General features: G+C 48.9%; 1 long non-coding RNA gene across 4 annotated transcripts in view; it reads left to right on the top strand.

Annotated features, from left to right (window-relative positions):
- Window positions 1–13,914, top strand: part of LOC141371888 (uncharacterized) — a 14,278-nt gene extending 364 nt beyond the window's left edge. Inside the window, exons 1-5 of one of the 4 annotated variants that reach the window (XR_012377181.1) lie at window positions 562–749; window positions 1,386–1,579; window positions 10,924–11,098; window positions 12,010–12,158; window positions 13,663–13,914. This is a non-coding gene — a long non-coding RNA (uncharacterized lncRNA). Of the gene's footprint in view, window positions 1–561; window positions 750–1,385; window positions 1,580–10,923; window positions 11,099–11,952; window positions 12,159–13,662 lie in introns of those variants that run through there. The other 3 variants (XR_012377179.1, XR_012377182.1, XR_012377180.1) reach the window with 3 other exon arrangements.
- The last annotated feature ends 4,708 nt before the right edge of the window (window positions 13,915–18,622 follow it).

The following is an 18,622-nucleotide window of genomic DNA, read 5'->3' as shown; positions in this document are numbered from 1 at the left end:
GGTGGCGATCAGGGTGTGTAGGGATGGAGGCAATGGAGGCACAGGCTATGGGTTGGGGGGCGGACACAGGGAGCAGAGGACTCCAGGAAATAGGGGACCCCAGGGGCTGAGGGAACGTGGAGGGAAAGCTGGAGGCTGGGGTACAGCCTGGCCTTGGAGCTGGAGCCTGTAGAACATAGAGCAGCCAGGAAGAGTAGGGCCCAAAGTGGAGTCAAGGGAAAGGGAATTTGGGGGGGAGACACCAGTGGTAGGTGGTGGTGATGGATGAGGGGCCGGAGTGTGCGTGGGGGGGTCTTGCCATGGAGGTGAGGCTGAGGAGGGTCTCAAAAGCAGGTGGCTTCATCCTGGCAGCCAGGGTCTTTCCTGGCTGACAGGTGCATGGGCAGCAGAAGGGCAAGTGAAGGCAGAGTAAAGATGGGGAGGAGTTGCACAAGCAGGTGGGCAGGACGCGCTGGAAGGGGCAGGAGGGGTGCACAACGCAGCTCTTCCATTTTGGACTGCAGCGCCGGGGTCTGGGGTGCAGCTCTTGCTGAGCCGGTGGCGGGAGGGGAGTATGGGTGGATGATGAAATTTGCCCCACTTGGTTCCCACTCTTGCCTGGGCCATTCCAGGCCCCCCCCGCCCAGCGGCCAGCCCGACCCTTCTCCGTTTCTCTCTTCCTCCACCTGTTCCAGTTCTGTGTTACTGTGCAACACACCACCCCAACAGGAGCGGTGTGAACCAGCTACTGGGGTTCGTGGATTCTATGGGTCAGTAATTTAGACAGAGCCCAACAGGACAGTTTTTCTCTGCTTTACAACAGGACGGGCCTCAGGTGGGAAAAGTGAATGGCCGGGGGCGACCCTGATGACCGGGCCAGACTTGGCTGCACCCTTGTGTTGGTGCCCAGCCAGCATGGTTAAGCAGAGCACCCGGATGGGGCCGCTTCCAGGAGGTGGCCTCGGGGCTCCAGCAAAGGGGGCAAAACGCCTGTTGGGTTACCACACGTCGGTTCTACCACATGCAGTCACAGGCCACCCAGGTTTGAGAGGAGGGGACAGGGACCCCCAGCGCATCCGGGACACATTGTGCAGGAAGTTGCAGTCTTGCTGTGAGCTGCCACACTGCCCTTCTGTCCTTTCATTTTCACCGCGGGGCCCAGAATCAAGCAGGCCACGTCCCACCGTTAGGGCATTCTGTCACCTACCCCGTGGACAGTGCCCACATCTTCAAACCTCCTCAGCCACCACCTCCCGTCCCTGCCCTTCCCCCCTCCAATCCACCTTCCTCATTTATGTAATCTGCACACTCATTAAAACATACCAAATTGTGTTTTAAACATATTAACAGTGGTGTGCTTATGTTTCTTTTATTTTCTCTAAACCACACGTCGGTATGCCTGCTAGCGAGTCAGGTCAGTTATCTTCGGAATACGGCAGAGCACTGCTAATGGTTTGTGCTGTGACTCACTGTGAGGTTGGCCAAATGCTCCAGACACCCAAGGCTATCGGATCCACTGAGTCATGTGGCCCAGATGGCCGAGAGCTTACATGGCAGCCTGGACCTTCTGCAGCATCTCCTTTTGTTCTGGATTACTCAGGTAAGGGATTGGAGTAGTAGACCCAGATGAGGTAAAACCGTCTCCCAAAGGGCAAGACATACCAGTCACTGTTGTCTGTTTCTTTGTGGGAGGGACTGGTTACAGCCACTTGCTTTGCACTTAGGAAGGGATGTCTACTGGGCCCCTAGACATTTCAGACGTGGAAAGCCTTGGACTTTTTGTGGAATTTATTTTTCACTGGGCCTACTGAGGATAAATGCCGCTTTCTGCTCATCACTTCAGTCAACGTGATGTCACCAATGTAATGGTGTGAGGTCCAGTGGAGAGGAGCAGTGACCCAGTCCCCATGGACTTGCTTCAGTAATAAAACCACCAGTTGCAGTCACCACCTGGTCATGCTCAGTCTGTTGTCATCGTCCGAGACCCCCGTCTTCAGCATCAGCTGATCGGAAGGGCAAACGGGTGTGCTGGGGATTACCACCCCCGCACCTTTCAGGTCCTTGTTGGTGGTACTGGTCTCTGCCCTCCCTCCAGAGATGCTTTACTGTTTTCCCAGGTAGGAGCAGTTCTGGGGTTCCACCTGGCCTTTCCCACCATAACAGCCCCCATTCCAGGGACCAGGAAACCAAGATGGGATTCTGCTAACTGCCAATTAATGCATTCTGCAACAGGGTACTAACCACTGATAGGTTCAGGGACCCTCTGGACCCACAGTAAGATGGGCACGACCAAAACACCATTGATCACCTACCCTCCATAGGCCCCTACCCTGACTGGTGGTCACAGTGGTATTTTGGGTCTCCAGGAATCAATGTCAGTTCAGAACCAATGTCCCTGAAAAGCCTGGGATTTCTTCTTTCCTATTACAGCCATGTGGTAAGTGGCCCTTTAGGGGCCTCGAGGGCACTGGCCTTGCCCTCATCCAAGGGGTCTTGGGCTCTGTGGACTGGCTTAAACCTGGAAATTGGCTAGGGGTCCATGACTTTCTATCACAGTGATTCAAGTAAAACTTTTTGTCGTGGACTGAGTGTTTGCATCCCCCCAAATTCCTGTATTGAAGCCCTAATCCCCAGTGTGATGGCATTTGGAAATGGGGTTTGGGGGAGGTAGTTAGGATTACATGAGGTCCTGAGGGTGGGGCCCTGGTCTCCTGGGATTAGTGTGCTTAGAAGAAGAGACACCAGGGAGCTTGCTCTTTCATCATGCACACACACCAAGGAGAGGTCACGTGTGCACACGGACATGGTGGCCACTTGCAACCCAGTGGAGAGCTCACACCAGAACCCCAACACACTGGCATCCCGGTCTGAGACTTCCAGTGTCCAGAACTGCAAGTAAATTTCTGTTGTTTAAGGCCCACCCCCCACCGCCAGTCCCTGGTGTTCCATTCACTTGTATTCACCGTGCCTAGAGCTATTCTGCTTATACAAATCAAGTGGGACTCTGGCAGGCTGCTCACGATTTTAGTCCCAGGGCTACCATGATTTCTGCGGGTCAAAATATCCTGGTTAAGGGGCACCTGGGTGGCTCAGTCGTTAAGTGTCTGCCTTCGGCTCGGGTCATGATCCAGGGTCCTGGGATCGAGCCCCGAGTCCCGGATTGAGCCCCGAGTCGGGCTCCCTGCTCGGCGGGGAGCCTGCTTCTCCCTCTCCCACTCCCCCTGCTTGTGTACCCTCTCCCGCTGTGTCTCTCTCTGTCGAATAAATAAATAAAATCTTAAAAAAAAAGCTTTAGATTTATAGCAATACTGAGCATGTAGCACAGAGTTCCAGTAGGCTGCCAATCCCAGTTTCCCTATTATTAACATTGTGCATTAGTACATTGGTCACAATTAATGAGCCAAGTTGATCCATCTTAACTGAAGTCCACACTTTATGCAGATTTCCTCCGTTTCCCCCTAATGTCCTTTTCCTACTCCAGGACCTCACCCAGGACCCCACATGACATTCAGTCGTCATGTCTCCTGAGGCCCCTCTGGGCTGTGACAGCTCCTCAGACTTTCTGTTTTTGATGACCTTGACAGCTTGGAGGAGGACCAGTCAGGTATATTGGGTTGGATGGCTAGGATGACGCAGTATTGGAATTTGCTGTTTTTCTCACGATTAGGCTGGGGTTGTGGCGTTTGGGAGGACAAGCACAGAGGCAAAGTGCCACCGTCTTCATGTCATGTCAGGTGCACACGATTGGCATGACGTGCCACCGTGATGCTGAGCTGGGTTGCCTGGCTGTGGTGTGCTTGTCTGTGGCCATTGCTGTGCCATTGCTCACTGTCCCCCCTTCGTCCTGTGCTCTTTGGAAGGAGGTGCTGCACTAAAGGGCTGGTAGGCGGTGCCTATCCCCTTGATGGTGGAGGATCTACATACTTCATTCAGAATTCTTTTGCATGGGAGATTTGTCTCTTCTCTCCCACTTATTAATTTATTCAGTCATTTATTTACATCAGCACGGACTTGTGGATGTTTATTTTATACTTTGGTTTATAATGTGATGCCACTTTAATTTTGTTGCTCAAATTGTTTCAGCTTTGGCCACTGGGAGCACTTTCAGTTGTCTGTGCTCCTTTGATACACTCACGTGTGTGTGTGTGTGTGTGTGTGTGTGTGTGTGTGTGTGTGTGTGTGTGTTGAGGACCTCCTTAATTTCTGGCACCACAAGATGCTCCAGGCTCATTCTGTATATTTCCTGTATCAGTCTTAAAATCAGTCATTTTCCCAAGGACTCTGGCACCTTCCTTTTATTAGAGAATGGATTTAGGAACCAAGATCTGGGAAATAGGTGTGTTCATGGCTACTGGAGAGTTGTTTCTTTGTGCCTGCTCAACAAACAAGCCAAAGAAATATATGTGTATACCAACTGTATATGTATAAGCCTGTAAATATTTCTGTATGTGACCATCTGTGTCGACGTTAAGCTGGTGCTTCCAACTCCCATCCATCATCCCATGGAGCATCCTCCCCCTGATTCCCTGTCACCCCCCACTCCACACTGACACCCCAGGTTCTCAGCCTCTGCCGGCCCCTGACTTGGTCCCTCCATTCCAGTGTGCGTGCGCAGCAGAGTCAGAGCTGTTAAGCTGGAACCCGCGGGAAGCCCCTGCGTCCACGAGAGCCCAGTGCGCGTGTGCACGTGCTTTGCCTTGAGCCTGGCAGACTCCAGCCCCGCTGCTGAGGTGGCTTCACACGTGTGTAATACAGTGAGAGTCCTGCACCGTTTGCATTGCTCCCTGGGATTCCCGACATCCTGACTTATTTCCTTTTCTCTGATTTGCATACATTAGGTTTGCTCCCTGTGTTGTTGAGTTCTATGGATACTGACAAATCTACCATTACAGTATCGTACAGAGCAGTGTCAACACTGTCTACACCCCATGCATCCCATCCACCTCCCTCTGTGCCCCTGGAAACACTGATTTGTTTACTGTCTCCTTACTTTTCCCTTTTCCAGAATGTCACATAGTTGGAATCATACACTATGTAGCCTTTTCCAGCTGGATTCTTTCACTTGGCAATATGCATTTATGGTTCATCCATGTCTTTTTGTGGATTGATAACTATTTTTATTTTTTAAATTTTTTAAAGATTTATTTATTCATTTTAGAGAGAACATGAGCGGGGAAAGGGGCAGAGGGAGAGAGAGAGAATTTCAAGCAGACTCCATGCTGAGTGCAGGGCCCGACTCGGGATTTGAGCTTACAACCCTGAAATCACGACCTGAGCCGAAACCAAGAGTAAAGCACTTAACCGACTGTACCACCCAGGTGCCCCAACAATTTTCTTGTTAATCACTGAATGATATTCCATTGTATGAATTTACCACAGTTTATCCAGTCACCTTTGAAAGACATCCTGGCTGCTCCCAGGTTTGGCAGCCATGAATAAAGTTGCTACAGATAATTGTGTGCAGGTTTTTCTGTGGACATAAGTTTTCAGTTCAGTTGGATAAATATCTGAGAGTCCAATTACTGGATCGTATAGTAAGACTGTGTTTAGTTTGGGAAGAAACTGCCAAATGCCTTCTAACATGGCTGCGTCCATTTGCATTCCCTCCAGCAATGAATGAGAGTTCCTATTGCTCCACATCCTTGTCAGCATTTGGTATTGTCAGGTTTTTGGATTTTAGTCATTGTATTGATATCTTATTATTTTATTTATCTTATTTCTTATTAAATATTATTTATTTATAACTCCCTAATGATATATGATGTTGAGCATCTTTTCAAAATTTTTTTTTAAAGAATTTATTTATTTGACAGAGAGAGAGAAAGAGCACAAGCAGGGGGAGCGGCAGAGGGAGAGGGAGAAGCAGGCTCCTGAGGAGTAGGGAGCGCGCCTCAGGGCTCGATCCCAGGACCCTGGGATCATGACCTGAGCCGAAGGCAGATACTTAACCAAGACTGAGACACTCAGGTGCCCCTTTTTTCAAATTCTTATTTGCCACCTCTACATCTTCTTTGGTGAGGTGTCTGTTCAGATCTTTTGCCCTTTTTTTAAAATTGTTTTTGTGTTGTTGATTGTTGAGAGTTCCTTGTGTATTTTAGATACAGCCCTATATTAGATATATGTTTTAGAAATATTTTCTTCTAATCTGTGACTTGTCTTTTTCACTGTCTTACCAGTATATTTAGCAGAGCAGAATTTTAAAGTTTTCATGAAGTCCAACCTAACAGTTTTTTCATTCATGGATTTGCTTATCTGAAAAGTCATTGCCAAATCCTGGTTCACTTAGATTTTCTCCTATGTTATCTACTAGAAGTCTTAAACTTTGCAATTTATATTTAGGTCTATGACCAATTTTTTAGTTAATTCTAGTCTGGTATAGACTCATTTTTTGCTTATGGGTGTTCAGTTGTTCCACCACCATTTGTGAAAGACTATCTTCTTCATTGTGTTGACTTTGCACCTTTGTCAAAGATCTATATTGTATGGATCTATTTCTGGGCTCTCTGTTATGTTCCATTGATCTATTTTTCTAGTCTTTTGTCAGTATCAGGCTGCCTTGATTACTGTTAGCTTTCTAGGAAATCATATAGTATCAGTTCTCCAATCTTGTTTTTCCTTTGAGTATGGTGGTGTCAATTCCAGGTGTTTGCCTTTGCTTTTCTCTTCTTTAAGATTTGTATATTTATTCTAGAAAGAGAGAGAGAGTGCCCGAGTGGGTGGAGGGACAGAAGGAAAGGGAGAGAGAGAGAATCTTGAGCAGACTCCCAGCAGGGTGTGGAGCCTGACACGGGGCTCAATCCCATGACCCGAGATCATGACCTGAGCCAAAACCAAGATTCGGATGCTCAACCAGCTGAACCACCCAGGCGCCCCTGTTTGCCTTTTCATATAAGCTTTAGCATCAGTTTGTCAAAATCTACAAAATAACTTGCTAGGGTTTAAATTGGAATTACACTGAATCTATAGATCAAGCTGTGAAGAACTAACATCTTAAAAATATTGAGTTCCTTTCAATGAGCATGGCAAAGCTCTCTATTTACTTATTTGATTATTTATTTATTTATTTATTAGAGAGAGAGAGAGAGAGAGAAAGTGCACAAGCAGTGGGGAGGAGCAGAGGGAGAGGGAGAAGCAGACTCCCTACTGAGCCGGGAGCCCTATGTGGGGCTTGATCCCAGAGCCCTGGGATCATGACCCAAGCTGAAGCCAGCTGCTTAACTGACTGAGCCACCCAGGTGCCCCTACACTTATTTAGAACTTCAATTTCTTTCATCAACATTTTGTAGTTTTCCTCATGTAGGTCCTGAACATATTTTGTTAGATTTATACTTTATGATGCTAATGTAAATGGTATTGTGTTTTATATTTTTAATTATTATTATTTTTTAGATTTATTTATCTCTTTGACAGAGAGAGAATACAAGCAGGGGGAGCGGCAGAGGGAGAAGGAGAAGCAGACTCTCCACTGAGCAGGGATCCTGATGCGGGACTCAATCCCAAGACTCGGAGATCATGACCTGAGCTGAAGGCAGATGCTTAACTGACTAAGTCACCCAGGCCAGGCGCCTGGTATTGTGTTTTAAATGTCAAATTTCCATGGTTCATTGCTGGTGTACAGGGAAGAGATTGACTTTTTTATATTAACCTTGTTTCCTGCAACTTCATAATAATCGCTTATTAATTCAGGAATTTTGTTGTTAATTCTTTGGGTTTTCTACATAAACAGTTATGTCATCTGTGAACAAAGATAGTTTTATTTTTTCTTCCCAATCCATACATATTTTATTTATTTTACATCCTAGATTCCCAGTACAATGTTCAGTGGCAGTGGTGAGAGGGGACACTGTTGCCTTGTTCCTGAGCTTTTTAAAAAAGTTTTATTTTATTTTGGGGGGGGGAGCAAGTATGCAAGCAGGAGGAGCAGCAGAGGGAGAGGGAAAGGGGGAGAAGCAGACTCCTTGCTGAGCGTGGAGCCAGACACAGGGCTCAGTCTCACAACCCAAAGATCACCACCTGAGCCAAAATCAAGAGTTGGATGTGCAACTGATGCAGCCACCCAGGTGCCCTGCCTTGTTCCTGATCTTAAGGGGAAAATATCTAGTTCCTTACAATTAAGAAATGTGTTAACTATACACTTTTTTGGTAGATGATCCTTAATCAAGTTGAAGAAATCTCTTCCTAGTTAATTGAGAGCTTAATCATAAATGAGTATTGGATTTTGTCAAATGATTTTTCAACATCAGTGGATAAGATCATATTATTTTGCGGTGCCTGGGTGGCTCAGTCGTTGAGTGTCTGCCTTTGGCTCAGGTCGTGATCCCAGGGTCCTGGGATTAAGCCCCATCATGTCAGGCTCCCTGCTGAGCTGGGAGCATGCTTCTCCCTCTCCCTCTGCTGCTCGCCCTCCTTGTGCTCTCTCTCTCTCTGTCAAATAAATAAATAGATAAAATCTTTTAAGAAAGATCATATGGATGCCTGGGTGGCTCAGTCTTTAGGTGTCTGCCTTTGGCTCAGGTCATGATCCCAGGGTCCTGGGATGGAGCCCTGCATCGGGCTCCCTGCTCCGTGGGAAACCCGTTTCTCCCTCTCCCACTCCCCCTGCTTGTGTTCCTTTTCTCACTGTGTCTCTCTCTGTCAAATAAATAAAATCTTTAATAAATAAATAAATAAATAAATAAATAAATAAAATAAAATCATATTATTTTTCTACCTTAGCCTATATATGTGATAGACTACACTAACTGATTTCTAAATTCTTGCACACCTAGAATAAATCCCACTTGGTTACTAGAATATACTTATTTTGTGGTGTATAATTCATTGTTGGATTGGACTTGCTAATATTTTGTTCAGGATTTTTGCTTTTATGCTCATGAGAGATATTGATCTGCAATTTTCTTTTCTTTTTATGTCTATCTGGTTGTGGTTTTGTTGGGGTAATGCTGCCTCAGAATGAGTTAAGAAACATTTTTTGTTTCTATTTCCTGGAAAAGATTGCAGAGAATTGGTATCATTTTTTTCCCCTTAGATATTTGGTACAATTCACCGTGAAGCCATCTGTGCCTGGTGCTTTCTTATTTGGCATATTATTAATTATTGATTCAATTTCATTAATAAATATAGGCTTACTTAGTTGACCTATTTCTCTTTATGTGAGTTTTGATAGTCTGTGTCTTCAAGGAATTGGTCCATTTCATCTAAGTTATCAAATTGTGAGCACAGAGTTGTTCATAGTATTCCTTTATTATCCCTTTGATGTCCATGGGATCTGTAGTGATGGCCCCTTTTCCATTTCTCATTGTAGTAATCTCTGTTTCCTCTTTTTAGTTTTGTTATCCAGGCTAGCAGTTTATCAATTTTATTGACTTTGTCTCCCAAATAATCAGCTTTTGGTCTTGTTGATTTTTTCCCCCCTAATGAGTGCTGTCTTCAATTTCATTGATTTTTGCTCTAGTTTTTATTATTTCTTTTCTTCTGTTTTTAGGCTTATATTGCCTCTTCTTTCTCTAGTTTCCTAAGATTGAGATTGAGATTATTGATTTTAAGTCTTCTTTTTGAGTGTACATTTAATTGTATAGATTTCCCTCTAACCACTGCTTTTGCTGCACCCCACAAATTTTGGTAAGTTGTGTTTTCATTTTAATTTAGTTCAAGTTATTTTTAAAATTTCTCTTGGGACTTTTTAAAAAAATTCATGCCCAGGGGCGCCTGGGTGGCTCAGTCCGTTGTCTGCCTTCGGCTCAGGTCATGGTCTCAGGGTCCTGGGATCCAGCCCCGCGGGGAGTCTGCTTCTCCCTCACCCCCTGCTTGTGCGCCCTCTTTCCCTCTCTCAGATAAATAAATAAAATCTTAAAAAAGAAAGAAAGAAAGAAAGAAATGCGATGGGGACCAATCAGGATCAGAATTAGGGTTAAGTCAGTGCCGGGACCCCTGGGATCCTTGGCTCTCTTTGGGATTGAGGGGCCGAGGCAGCAATCCCGGAACAGGTCCTCTGGGGAGGATCCTCCTCTCAGCTCGCTCCTTGCCCCTCTCGCCCCGCTCCCTGCGGTTGCATTTTGCCCAGGCGGCCGCCAGGTGGCGTCGCAGGTTCATACGTAGCTGGAGAAGTCAGGGTCCCTCGGCTCCTCTTTCCAGAGGGGTGAGATGGGGTACGGGTGGGTGCCCAGCGGAGGGTGAGGGTCTGCACCCTCAGGGCAGTCGAGGGGGCCTGAACCATCAGAGTGAGGGGCTCCGGTGGTGTGTTGGGAGGGGGCAGCTCCTTTCTTGGCGCACCGGGGGCGGGCGGGGCTCGGGGTCCTGGCTGGGGTGAGGTTGTCCCCAGGGCTCCTAGGGAGACCCAAGTGGGCTGTCATCCCAGACCCCTCCAGGCCGCAGGAAGGGGCAGAGAACCAAAAGGGGCTCCGCCTGGGGACTCCTGGGGGTGGGGGCAGGGCGCTGGGCAGGGGTGCGCAGGGGCTGGGGTGGGCTCCTGAGCCTGCCGGTAGGACCAGGATGGCCCTGGGGACTGGGGTGGTGGTGAGGTTGCCACGTCCGATCCTCCCTGATTTAAGAAAGATGTTAGGGTTAGAAGCCTGCCGCCAAGAAAGAGTTCTTGAGGTGTCTTTGGTGCAAAAACGTGGTTTTATTAAAGCCCAGAGACAGGACCAGTGGGCAGAGGAGCTGCCCTGGGGTCATGAGGAGTGGCGCATTATATCTGGTTGGGAGGGGGTTAGGGATACGGAAAGCCTCCCAGGTATTTTGGAAACAAGGTTTCCAGGATCCTGAGGAGGCTAGCTATTGTTAGGAAAGGTCATTTATTACCGTTTAGTAGAAACTCAGTCATGAGACCCTTCCAATGTATATCGGGGGGTCATCTACTTCGGGCACGATTGCTAACATGTATCTTGGGGAGTAAGATAAAGGAAGCTTTTTTTTTTTTAAAGATTTTATTTATTTATTTGACAGAGACAGAGTGTGTGCACGCAGAGGGAGAAGCAGACTCCCCGCTGAGCAGGGAGCCAGATATGGGGCTCCATCCCAGGACCCTGAGATCACGACCTGAGCCGAAGGCAGTCACCTAACCAAGTGAGCCACCCAGGCGCCCTAAAGGAAGTTTCCAAAGGAATTTTTATATGTTAAGGTAGAGTTATAGGGTCCTGGGGTGGGGGTTGGGGGGGGGGCTGGCTAGGATTGCCTTTTGCCCTTAGCAAAGTATTAACATCCAGGCAGCTGAGTCCCTAGAGGAAGGTCACTCTGCCTGTTTCAAGGACTTGTCAGTGGGCTCTAGGTAGTAAGGAAATTTAATAATTTTTCTTCTGCCTTTGTTTCCCACATCACTCCCCACTTCTCCGTTTCCCCGAAGTGCCGGGTGTGCTCCTGTGGGGGCACGTGGGATGGGTCTGGGCATGGTTAGCCCAGGAGGCCTAGGATGTGGCCATAAGTGTGAGGGGTGCTGGTTCAGGGGTCAGATGAGCCCTGCTGTCCGAAGAGTTTTGTGTGAGAGAAACTGAAAGCTGTGGGACACAAGGGGTCTAGGTTTGTGCGTGTGGGGAGGCAGGTACAGGGACCCATCTCTGCGGAGGCCTGTGACCGCTGCTGGTACAGAAAGCCCAGCTTAGAATAGCGGCCGTAGGTGGGGCCCCATACCCCCCTGAGATCTGAGCCTTGGGGAGAGAGACTGTCCCTTGAGTGTCCGCAGTTGGAGGGCAGCTCCCTCAAACTTGCTCTGCACCTTACACTTGCGAGTTGCCTGATGGGACAGAGGCCCCTAGACCTCCTATCGAGAGGCTTGAGTGGGAGACCCTGAGTCTCTGGACTAGGCGCCAGCTGGAGCGGAGAAACTGTTCCTGGCTCATCCCCTGGTTCCAGACCGCCCTTTTGAGGACATTTTCTTCCTAAACAGTCTTGGAGGATGGAGGCAATGTCACTCCCCGGAGCAGAGGGTAGGTTTGTCTGTTGTCCCGTATAACGACACTAGTATCTCTTCTGGGGCAGAGGTCGCACCCAGGATGGAAACGCCAGGTTCTCTGCATGCAGGCTGGGAGCCCTCAGTTTGTGCAGGTGTCATCTGGCTCTCTCCAAACCCGCCACGGACAGTGACATCTGGCGGCTGCTTTTGCCGTGGGAAGTGAACCGACTTTTGTCTCTGACCCAGGCGTCTGTGTCTTCTGAAACTGGCAGCGCATTTGCCAGCTTGGAAGGTGGGTGAAATCTCATCCCCTCTAGTTCTTCACGGAAGAATTCTCCAAATTTCCAAATTCTCCAAAGAGATAAACTCAGAGCCCTTCCTCCTGAAGGGTTCGCTGCAATCATCCCAAGAGCCACTCCCCATACCCCCTTGCTGGCCTTTGTTAGACCAGCTAGACTTTAGGCCAACTCCATGGCCCCTGCTCGAGATGGGGCCAGACTTTCCTCACAAACCAGCCCTTGGGTACCCTCCTAGGGCTGCTGGTGGTGGGAGCCTTTGTTTCGTAGCACCCTGACATGGGCAAGAACAGTCTCTTCCTTGGATTAACATTACCTTGTATTCTGGGCCCCAGTTCCCTTTCCACCCTGTTTTCGACCCCAAGTTATCCTTTACCATCTTATTGTTGATGTAAAGTGAACAAACCCTTTAGAATCTCTACAAAGAGGGGACGCCTGGGTGGCTCAGTTGGTTAAGCATCTGCCTTTGGCTTGGGTCAAGCCCCATTAGGGGTCCCTGCTCAGTGGGGAGCCTGCTTCTCCCTCTGTCTCTGCCCCTCCCCGCCCCCGCTTGTGCTCATGCTTGGGTGTGGGTGCTCACTCTCTGTCTGAAATAAAATAAAATCTTAAAAAAAAAAAAAAAGAATCTTTACAAGAAAGAAAGAAAGAGTGTGATTCCAGCCCAAGTTAGGACAGCTGCCTGGGAAACATGACTTCACAGGGAAGGAAGAATGAACAGTTTTTACAGGGTTATATGCTTTCCTACATATTGTAAAAACTCAGAAAGATTATAGATTAGCATCTAGGCAGGAAACACGGGTTATAATGTTGAGGAATGCAGGGTGCAGGAGCATTAATAGATATCTTAAGGTCAAGATGATTTGCCTGTAGGCCACTCATTCCCAAAGCATGCTATGTGGCGGGCCCTAAATTGGGCTTTTGGTTTGAACAAAGTTTATAGTCATGCTCACTTAGAAATCTGAAGTGGCTTCCCTTGAATGTCAGGCCTTTAGAGAGTTTTTTCTCTCATTATCCAGGGCATTGAAATAAAAAGATCAAAGGAGAGCATAAAGAAGCTCTGATTCTTAACAACAGCATTCAAAATGCCCCAATTTGAATATAAACCCTTTTGAGGCGCCTGAGTGGCTCAGATGGTTAAGCAGCTGCTTTCAGCTCAGTTACTGATCCCTGCTCCGTGGAGAGTCTGCTTCTCCCTCTTGTGCTCGTGCTCTCTCTCTCTCAAATAAATAAGTAAGATCTTTGAAAAAAATGTTATTGAATATAAACCTGTTTCCAATATCCAGTATCCAAGAGAAATTGTTATTTGGGAATTAATCCTTTCCCTCAGAACGCTAAGCCTCAAAGAGATTGAACTAAAATTCCTAAGTTCAAATCCAAAATGGTTCAAGTACTAGGAATGAAAACAAACCCAACTTTGGGGGGTGGGAAGAGGGAACAGAGCTTAGTCACTAAAAACAAGGGAGTCTGTTGCTTTGTTTTGTTGCTGTTTCTGGTTAATAGCCCACGTGATTTCCCGGCTCTGCAGGCTGCTGGGATGGGTTCCTGCCCTGAGAACCTGCCCAGACACAGGAAACCTTGTTCTGCGGGCTTCCAGCTGCAAGTCTGCAGTGGGACTTGGCTACTGGCTCCCAGCCTGAGGCTTTGCTTCAACCGCCACAACAGTTGTTGGAGTGTTTGTGTTTAAATCTTTCTCACTGTCTCTGCAGCTCCGCCCATCTGAGGCCTGGGGAGGGGAGAGGAGGGGAGAGGAGCTGGAGGGAAGGGAGGGGAGGAGAGGGAGGGAAGGGGAGGAGAGGGAAGGGGTGGGGGAGGGAAGCGCCGTGGGTCCTTTGGCACTCTTTGGGAGGGCGTCGTTAAGCTTCAACCAGCACACCCAGAGTCTCTCTCCCTTAAAAGGGCACAAGAAGGGGCACCGGGGTGGCTCAGGTCAGGATCCCAGGGTCCTGGGGTTGAGCCCCGTGTGGGGCGCCCTTATGGAGTCTGCTTCTCCCTCGCCCTCTGCCGCTCCCCCGGTTCGTGCTCTCTCTCTCTCTCTGTCAAATAAATAAATAAAATCTTAAATAAAAGGGCACAGGGGTGAGTAGGGTCTTCGTGTCACCGGGCCTGCACCCACACAATGTAGGGAACACTCTCCACTTCCCAGAGGTCTTCTTGGGGGGAGAACCCAGGGCTCTCCAGGAGCAGAGACTGGGGACATCCCAGGGAGAAAGGGGACAGAGAAGGAAATCCCGTGTTTGGTTCAGATGATGAAACAGCACAGACTATTTGTAGAGAGACAGATGGAGTCACTCATGTCAGGCAGGGGCCTGTGTCCGCAAGCAGTTAGGGGGCTCACTGCAGCGCCTGCAGACAACCCCCCGGAACTGATACTCAGCAGAAGCAGAGGGGGTTTTTGTAGCAAACTGTCAGCCTCTTCAGACGTGACTCCTCTATGACTACTTCCATACCACTCTGAATGCGCCCGATCTCGTCTGAAAGGCTGCTGCAGCCGGAGGCTCTGCCCGATCCATTTCGGAACGGAGCTCTCTCTCCGTGTCCCCGGTGTGAACATCAGCAGCAGTGAGTGAGCTGACCCCGACCCCGACGGAGGCCTTGTCTTGGCTGCCGCCCACAGACCGACTTTGCTTTTGGTTCCTTAACTACCCACCTCCTGTGTTAGTTTGTGGTGTGACAGGTCTTCTGCTCTGCTCTGTGTGCTGTGTAAGAAGCCGTGTTACTCACGTGGCAAAGTGTCACTGAATTTGGAAACCTGAGCCTGCTGTATGATTGTGTTAACCTTGCTTTATGACTGAATAAAGCTGACTCTGTGGAAGGACACAACTCACATGTGCACCTTCACTGTGTACTCCTGACTCTCCAGTGTGGAGAGGCCAGGAAGGACCTGCCTGTGCCCCAGGCTGTCCACCAGCCTCCGTAGCTTGGATGGAGGCTGCAGGGGCTGGAGGAGCCGCAGGTCCTCATACCCCGAAGTGGGAGGGGGCTTAAAGAGAAAAACCAGTTCGCTGACAGCATCCAAACTGAATGGGGGAGTCCCAAGGACCCAGAACACTGAAAGGAGCATGGTTAACATAATTAAGAGACAAACACTGAGCAGGAGCAAGGGACTGTCAATCTTTAAAATGGCCAGTTAGGGGCATGTGGGTGGCTCAGTTGTTAAACGTCTGCTTTCAGCTCAGGTCATGATCCCGGGGCGCTGGGATGGAGCCCCACATCGGGCTCCCTGCTCCACGGGAAGCCTGCTTCTTCCTCTCCCGCTCCCCCTGCTTGTGTTCTCTCTCTCACTGTCTCTCTCTGTCAAATAAATAAATAAAATCTTTAAAAATATATAAATAAATAAAACAGCCAGTTATTTTACTAGCAGAATGAGTTTATTTGGTAACTGTGGTCTGGGCAGGCTAGCTGTGGTGAGCCACGGGCAGGTACAGCAGAGAAGGGAAGGTCAGCTGCTTTCAGGTTTCAGGGGAAATCAGGGAAGGCCGTTGCGAGCCACTTATTGAGGGAGAACATGAGTCCAGGGCCGGGTGGTTTCTCACCAGCCACGGGTGGTGGTCCGCGTGTGGTTGCTGGGTGCAGAGAGATCTTCTTGCCTTTTCTAAAAGGCGAGAAGTGAACCCCCTGTGAAAAATGACCTGTGTTGTCAGGATGATTATGCAGGGCCACAGCATCAAGGGGTGGGCATGAGGCTCCCCCTTCTGGCCTTCCTGACTTCATTTTATTTTATTTTTAAAAATTAAAAAAATTTTTAAAAATATTTTATTTATTTATTTGACAGAGGGAGCACAACTGGGGGAGTGGCAGAGGGAGAGGGAGAAGCAGGCTCCCCACTGAGCAGGGCTGATCCCAGGACTCTAGGATCATGGCCTGAGCCAAAGGTAGACGCATAACAACTGAGCCCCCCAGGCGCCGCCTGACTCCATTTTAAGTGAGGTTTCTTTCATTTATTTCCACATTTCCCCGTTTTGATCAAGATCTTTCCTGAAGGCACTGCTGATCGGCGTTGCGTGGGTTTGTCCCTCTGTGCTGGGTAGGGTCTCTCCTGATCGGCTCGTCCCGGGTCAGAGGGAGAGTGCACAGATCAGACTTCAGGGCCACCTTTGAGTAACGAGGGGGGGTAGGAGGGAGAACCCTCAGGCACTTACACCTACAGTCTGTAGAGATTGTGTCCAAGAGCTGAGACAGCATCACCTGCTACCGGACAGAGAACTGGTTCCCAGCTCAGTCAGGGTCAGTGGCTTGCGGCTCCAAAATCAACACTCGAGAGAGAAGTGATGGGGGAAAGGAAGGGTTCTTTTATTCTAGAAGCTGGTAACCTGGAAAAAGGGTGAACTCAAGTCCCAAAGACCCTCTTCCCTGACCAGGTGAAGGCACGGGGAGGTGGGGGGGCTGCACACAGGAGGAGCAGGTACCCGGGCCGCAGTCGGATGTGGGTGTGACCCTGAACAGACTTGCTGGCATCTGTGACAGCTGTATTCAGAGGGGTCAGGCCTCATCTTCTGGGAGCATCTGGTCCTTCACTCCGTGAGGCCAGTGGTCTGCAAATCTCAAGGAGAGTAGGTTAGTTCTGCTACGGACCAAGGACTTAGGTCAGCAAGAAGGAGCACATGAGCTTGAAGCCCCTCAGCCCCTAAGACCTGCAAGAGTGCTGTTAGGGTCTGTTTGCAGAGGTTTAACAAAGTTCAAAAACAATTATGCAAAGCAGAATTAAAAGTCATACAACTCCACTTCGGGCAATGGCTCTAAAGGAGGAGCCTCGACCTGAAGGTAGGCAGCGAAACAGATGGGGTATTGGGGGAGTTGTACAAGTGTGCTCCTTCCCTGATCTTGTGTAAGTGAACTTTTACTTCTCCAGAGGCCATGTGCCATCACACAAACACCTCCTTGTTCAGCAAGTAGATAATCAAGGCTGTGCAGCCGTCCCAAACCACTCGGGCCAGTGGGTCCCCTGGTGTTTGCCGGCCTGCCACGGCTCTGGCTGTGGAGCCGGCCAAGTCTCCTCATGTCTGGGAGACATTTCTGATCATGCATTGCTCAGCACTTACTCCAACCCTGGAAAAAACACGCTCCCTCGGGAGGCAAACCCAGAGTCAGGTGTGCCTCTATCGGGAGGCAGTAATGGAGGCTCAGTGGGGTGAGCCCATGGGAAGCTTCTGGTGTGTTATGGCTGCTAACAGGGACAGTGAAGTGTCACAGTAAGTATTGACCTCTGACTCGCCAGCTATCTAAATATTCATATGCCCCTGGGAAATGCCATCCACTGCAAACAAAAGCAAATCCAGATGGATCGTAGAGGACTCCAGCTATGATTTGGTTATTGATACATTCATTAGCCACAATTTCCTGATTGATCCTATCAGTCAGAGAAGTCTGGGACAGAGGAGTCTGGATGACACTCTGTGAGGCCATCTCTTCCTAAAGGGGTCTTTTCTAAAAACCTTGCAAAGAGGTGTAAACTCACTTGTATTTCTCTTGCGCATGGGGAGAGAGATCGCATTTAGATAAGGGGAGAACGTGGGAGAGTGAAGACTGGCTTGGCAAACATGGGGGGAGTTGGCTGAGCAGCACTGGTATGATTGGGGAAAAGCTGGAGCAAGGTGTGGGAATACCTGGGCATGGCCTGGCCTGTAGGTAACATCCATGCGCTTACAGGGATCATCAGCAGGCGCCTTTGGAACTAAAGAAAAATTAGTTGCAGGTAAGACCAAGAGGTCTCGGACACTGTGAACAGATTGGAGTTTCTGGTGACAGAACCAACAGTAAGAAAGGTTTTCCGTTTTTGCAATAGATTGGGAAATGAGGGTAGGAGCACTGTCTTCTCAAGAAAAAGAGAGAGAAAGTAAGATAAGGGGCTGAAGCAAGAAAGGGCGCGGGGGCCTGGCTGGGTCATCTGGGGAAAACTGTCCCGTCAGGTGCCCTCTGCTTCAGTTCTAGGGAGTCTTGACTTCCGGGTCATCAGATGGCGTGCAGGGCCGGTCAGCCCTGGGTGCTTTCTTCAGAGGCTTTGTGGGAGCCTGAGGGTCTATTCCCTGTAGTCCTGTTGGCAGCACAGGGTTGGCTAACAGCACCTGGGAGGGGCCTTTCCAGTGAGGGTGGAGAGAGTCTTAGAGGAGGCATCTTTTCCTGTAGATAGGATCTCTGGGTTGCAAGATGTGATGCTTAAGGTCTTTATCTCTGTAAAAAGATGGCTTCTCAAAGCACGGTTATTTCTTTTTCCTTTTTCTTTTCTTTCTTTCTTTTTAGATTTTATTTATTTATTTTAGAGAGAGAGAGTGCATGCCTGGGTGTGAGCAGGGGGAGGGACAAAGGGAGAGAGAAAGGCAGAGAATCTCAAGCAGAGTTCACACTGAGCACAGAGCCCGACATGGGGCTCGACCTCACGACCCTGAGATCATGACCTGAGCCGAAATCAAGAGTTGGACACTTAACCGACTGAGCCACCCAGGCACTCCAAAGCATGGTTATT

Source organism: Callorhinus ursinus, unplaced genomic scaffold (assembly GCF_003265705.2).
Source record: "Callorhinus ursinus isolate GAN/ISIS: 27379988/994484 unplaced genomic scaffold, GSC_fseal_2.0 scaffold118, whole genome shotgun sequence".
Taxonomy (NCBI): Eukaryota; Metazoa; Chordata; class Mammalia; order Carnivora; family Otariidae; genus Callorhinus; species Callorhinus ursinus.
This window is presented reverse-complemented; position numbering and strand designations above follow the sequence as displayed.